We start from the raw sequence: 6,000 nt of genomic DNA on the forward strand, positions 1-6,000 counted from the left end.
CTGTTTGCTGTTGCCTTCTAGTTTTGTTGCTGTCCAAGATCACAGTAAGTGCCACAGTCCATTTGCACATTGTGTTAGCAGGGAGCTTTTTATACTCTTCTGAAGTCTAATTTTGGCATTTCTGAGGCTTGCAATCAGAAAGCAGAGTGCATTACATTTTAGGAGCAGATAAACCGAGTCTGTTTTGATCGAATATGTCCCTGGCCATCTGCATAGCCTTGGCCTTGGGGACACTCAGGAGCATTTGCAGGCGTAAGGGCGAACAGATCTCCAGACCTCTGAGCCCTGCAGCACCTCCCTCCAAGTGCATCAAGAGCATTTTCACTCAGCTCTGCCTCTGACAGCTGACTCAACCCCAACACACCGGATTTTCCTGCTGTACACCAGCATGAACACTTTTCTTCTGCCCTCAAGTACCTTTGAGGAATTGGACAGATCAGGCAAGATACCACGTCCTCACCCTGCAGTGTACTGCAAACACGACTGCAGCTGGAGCCATTGGCTGCCTGGTGCTCCCTTGGACAAGTGGAAAGGTAAATGAGGAGCTAGTATGGCTCCAGATTTTGGCCTTCTCCTCCACTTTCTAGGCCTTTTGGTTTTCAGAGACTTCCACAAAGGAAAGTAAAGGAAATCTTCACACTCTGCCCACTTGAACTTCTACCGCACACCTAGGGTTGTGGAAGCTTTACATTTGCTATTGATCACTAGGGACTTTCCACTGAAACACTGTGTTGTCTTTTTTGTCATCCTCTCCTGTGTGAGGATGGCTGAAAAAGCTCCTTGGGGTTTCCAGGTTTGACCTAATATTCAGGAAAGAAGACATCGAGAACACTCCAGAAATACTCCTGTCTGGGTGGGAGTTAGAACCCTGGTGTGACTGTGATAAGCCTGGTTGTTTCCTCAGCACTTGCCAAGTTGCCATGCCAAGGTATGACTGATAGGTTTGCTATTGATTCTAAGCTGCCTATATTTGCCTCATCATGAAGCCTCAGTCCACTTCCAACAGAGAGGATTAGGTACTTGGCTCCCTGCTCAATACTGGAGCTTGTTTTTTATCTGTAAAGAATTCTAAGAAGTGCAGCATATCCTGCATGAAACCTGTCCACTGTGTCTGATGAACACTTTTCTAGACAAGTTGGTGGCAAGTTAGCTGTTATTAAGGCTAGCTTCAAAGGTGCTTAGCTTCCACTTGCCTAAAATGGTATCAGGATCCAGGCATGTTTGATGATTGCTCTAGCTGGAAGCATTATAACTGGCTAGTGCCCAGGCTCCAGCTGCATTTTTTGTGAAGATAATGGTGACATCCAATTCTCTGCCTATCATGTCCTTGAACTCAACTTTTTCCATTCCAGTTGTCAGCTCTTGATGCTACATTCTGCTGTGAGATGTGATATTCATGAGGCATAAGGGGAGCACGGCTGTGTTCATCGGCAGAATGTTTTAGATAGCCTTACATGTTTTCTACTCTGGCCTGTTGTCACTAGCTGTGTAAAATATTTGGAAGTAGGTTAATCTTATTGAATTAGGACAGTTTAATTCTGAACAAAAGTATACACCCAGAGGTCTTGTATGATTCTAAGTTATCCACAGCAAATCTCTAGCTAATTCAGATAAACTGTGCTGAATTGTCCCGTGTGGACAAGTCCCAAGGTTTTTGGGTTGTTTTTCCCCCCAGAGGAGCTCTACTGTTATAGTATCTTCCCCTAGTGACTACAGCTAGAGCAGTGTGCAGCAGTCAGCTTCCTGAAGTGGTCATGTTGGCAGAATAATCATCTGTCTCTAAATTATGAACCTGCTAGTGGCTTCATTAGTGGACTGGGTGCAGAGGACTGCTCCTGTGCTCTGAAAGTGATTAAGAATGAGCACAATGCTAATCTCCAAATGTGAAATTACTGAATCCATCCTCTAAGATATGGGGGCTTCAGTAGAAGAACCAGTAAAGAGCTTTAGTCCCCAAAACCAAATTCTTTGCACCAGTGTTCTCCTCTGGCAATGTTCAGAGCAAAATAAATAAATTTTAAAAAGAAACCAAATGCTTTTTCTGACAAATCTCTCCCTAAACAACAATGTTATACCTAATTACATACTTTCTGCAGCTGCAGGGAACTTGTAGCCTTGCTGGCAATCTTTAATGTGGATCTGAATTTGAGATCCTTGAGTTGTGAATTTCTGGAATTGCTCTGAAGTAGGCAAATAGTCCTAAGAAAAAGGGAGTAGACATGCTACAACTGTTAAGGAAAAACTACGACTGCAAAATGAGAAGGGGATAAATTTCAGAAGCAAGGGAAAAGCCTTCTTACACTCATCAGCAAGTGTGCCAACTTGAGGTAGATTTGCTATATTTTTCTAACAAAATATCAATACTTAAGTGGATGGTATTTCTATGTTTTTAAATACTGCAGTAGAAGAGAACTGCTGCTCTTAGTTTGCTGTTTCTGCAAAGAAATCATCTGCTGTTTCATCCTCTTTTGCTACTGTTGCTCAAGGAAGCAGCTACTGTTCCTTCCTTAGCAACCTCTATTTATACAGTAGCAACTGACAAAGATATTCTATTCAAATATTCTAAAAATAACTCTGATGTGATGGGAATGAAGTGCTTATTTAGCAAAACAAAAGAAAATGCCCTTTGGCTCTTGTTGAAGACACGGGGGACTTGAAGCTAATCCTAGTAGAAAACACCAGGTATAAAACAAGACCCTTGCCTTTTGGCAATACTTTGCATTGTTGTGGTAAATCTATAGATCTTTTTTGAGATTAATACCTTTTTTTTTTCTGAAGACTTGGAGAAAATATTACAAGGATGTAGGCTTGGAGCATAAAATCTTCCAGAGAGAAACAGAGAATGTTGTTGGTTATGTTTATTCTGTGGAGTCACTCTCAAACACAATGAACACCAGCACGAAAGAAGGAGAATAGAAAGACTAAACAAACCATTTACTGTCAGTTTGGAGGGTGAGAGATTTCTCACACTGCAGGTTTTCAGGAAAGAAACCAAGTGACTGGATACTTGATGTCAGCTGATTATGTAGCAGAATTCTGTCATCCTGGGTCTCCTATGGGAATGCTGCCTGCTTATAGTAGTGTATATGTTTCAGTCAATTAACATTTTGCTTAGAAGAACAGACAATCATGAGATGTTTGATATTTAGTTCTTTGCCAGATTAAGAGAAGTTGATGCTCCCATGGCATTGGACACTATGTTGCTGCTTCTTATTTTCTGCCTGATGACCTGGCTTCACTCCATATTGAAGGTAAAAGGCTGTATACTGCATCTTCTTAAAATTAATAAAAGGGAAATTTTCTTTAGGAATATGGTGATCTGCATGCAGATGTTAAGAAAATCTCTCTTATGGATGTAATTTCCTTTGAAACTTGGGATTGTAAACTCACTTCTACCTGTATACTGCTATAAACCTGAAACTAAATGCTCCTTGTAGTTAAGGGGAAGAGTCACCTCTACAGGCTCCATGTGCTTCTGGCATTTGTATTTCTCAGTAGATGTTACCTATTGCTGTGTCATATTATGTAATAACCACCAAGTGAGTTGAACAGAGGCCTTTGCCAACATGAAATTGATTTTTCAGATGCAGATATGAATATAAAAATAGAAAAATGTGCTGTGGTACCAATTATTTTAATGGGAGTAGAACAACAGCAGAAAATGAGATTGTTTCAGAAAAAAAAATGGAAGTGTGTGGTGGGGAAAATTTGATAATAAATGTGAGTGAGATGATATAAGCTAAAGACTTAATTCTAAATACAAGTTAACTTTCAAAGGATATAACATGCAGTGACTTTATAGACAGTGAATAAGAATTTCCTATACAACGGGTAAAGCAAACATATCATGCTAGGTTAATTCATGACACTGCAGATCCCACAGGGAATGGTCTGACAGTCATGTTTACAGGTACTAATATTGCCTGAATTTGTGATGAGTCAAAAACTAATGGGAAAGCTGAGGTGTTCAGGGCTTTGTGTATCCTGCCTTCTGCAATATAGCAGGAAAGAAAACTGGTAAAGGAAGGACTAGATACTTCTCTTGTCGATTCTGGTTTGTGTACTCCCGATGGGAGTGAGGGCACTTGTTCCAGGTTTAAATAAAGGTCTTAGTGGGGGGGAAGAGGACTGGTTTTACGTATTTTTATCATTTGCAAATCAGACCATATGTCTGTTAATTCTTTCAAATACGTGTGGTATTTGAAGCAGCACTCCAGATGTGACAAATGGCCCTTTCCGAAGCAAACATCTTGTGTGAAGCTATTTTTAAAAAATCAACAAAGATGTATGTGAGACAACAGGAAAATCCCAATCCTCATCACTCCTCTTCAGCCACTTTTTGTCCTCCTGCTTTGAGAGGCAACCCATACCCCACCCTGGTCAGGCTTTGAATTAGACCTAAAATGTAGGCCAATCCAATACCTCCTCTCCCATGCATCTCTCCTCTGCTCTTGGCCCTGCTCCAGCCTGTGCTCACAAACCGTTAGCAAACACAGTTTTTGCATTATCTGTGAGGGAGACATGAGTGAGCTGCACCTTCCCTGTCACTGCTGTTCTGTAAGTAGAGCTGAGATACATAGCCATGCTCCTTCCTACTGTGGTAAAACCATACCAAACAGGTGGCAGGACAGCATGCTGTGGGAGGCAGGGCCATAGTCTTAGTTGCTGATGAGTATTTGCACATCTGTGTTATTATATTGGTATCATTCTTCCTTACAGACTTAGTTGTGACAAGAGGCTGCTGGAGTTAGCGCTGGAACAGGGAAAGGCTCTTTCACCTGCCAGATGGAGACTACAATTACCATGTGACTTTGTCAGCTGTGTCTCCCAGAAGCTTTAAGATGTCCTGGCATAGTCCTTTTCCAGGACAGTATGTTATCAAAATAGGCTTTCAATTTGTCATCATCAATACTCCTTAAGGATGAGATAGGTGTTTCCATTCATTCTCTGTAACAAAGGAAGTCTTTTTTTCATGTGCCAGTTTCTTGTTCTTGATTACTTTTTGAACTTATTCACTCTTCCATATTGGTCTTTTATTGCTCTTATTACCAGATGGCATAAAGAGCTTTGCAGCATACATTATCCTAACTTCAAAAATTTTCCATTTCCTTTCAATGCCATTCCTGTCTGTTGAGTTTTACACTTTGTCAGTGTTTAAGTATTTCATCTTCCTCATTGTTTGATGTTGGTTTGCAGTTTAGCATTTGGGTTAGAATGTATCATAGACAAATAGATAGCTTTGCCTTGCAATTTTGACACCTAGGCTCCCATCTCCCCGTGGCAGTGGTGAAATTGTGAAGTTCTGCCAGATGCTGTATTGTTGAGCATGAGTGCTGGATTCAGTGCAGAGGTACGGGCAAGGAGAAATGTGAGACTGAAAAAGCAGAGAAACCTCCTGGTCTGGACAGTGGTGGCCTCGTGGCTCTCCTAGCACAGTAACTCATGAGACTCAGGAAGCTCTGGTATAGGCAGGTGTGTTCTTTTTGAAGCCCTGCTCTCATCTTCAGTGCTATTATCACAATAACAATTGTATTTTGCTGTTTTGCCCATACACTTCTGTTGCTGTGTCCGCAGGGTCCAAGTGGGTAAGTAATGCCAGAAATGCAGAGGCTCCCTAACTTTTTCATTTTCTGTTGTCTACCTCTACGTGCAAATGTGCAACATGCTGCTGTGTCAGTGCATGTATCACCTTGTGTGTGTTGTCATATCCATCCTTCAGCTACAACTGACCATGTTATTACCAAGGAATCTACACAATATTGACTTTCTTCCCTTGTCTTATTCCCTCACTTTATTGACTCCCGCAACTCTTAGTCCCTTTGACCAATGCACAACACAAGTAGCACTGTTTACAATTGTATTTGCTTTTTTACTACATATCTGGTTACAAGTGTGATGTGATTTATATCTATTAGACTGTAGATCCTTTGCAGTATGTATTGTCTGTATCTAGGTCTGCAAGGCACCTTATCAAATGGAGCTTTCACTCCTAAATGGAAC

This window comes from Acanthisitta chloris, unplaced genomic scaffold, assembly GCF_000695815.1.
Source record: "Acanthisitta chloris isolate BGI_N310 unplaced genomic scaffold, ASM69581v1 scaffold26871, whole genome shotgun sequence".
Classification (NCBI taxonomy): Eukaryota; Metazoa; Chordata; class Aves; order Passeriformes; family Acanthisittidae; genus Acanthisitta; species Acanthisitta chloris.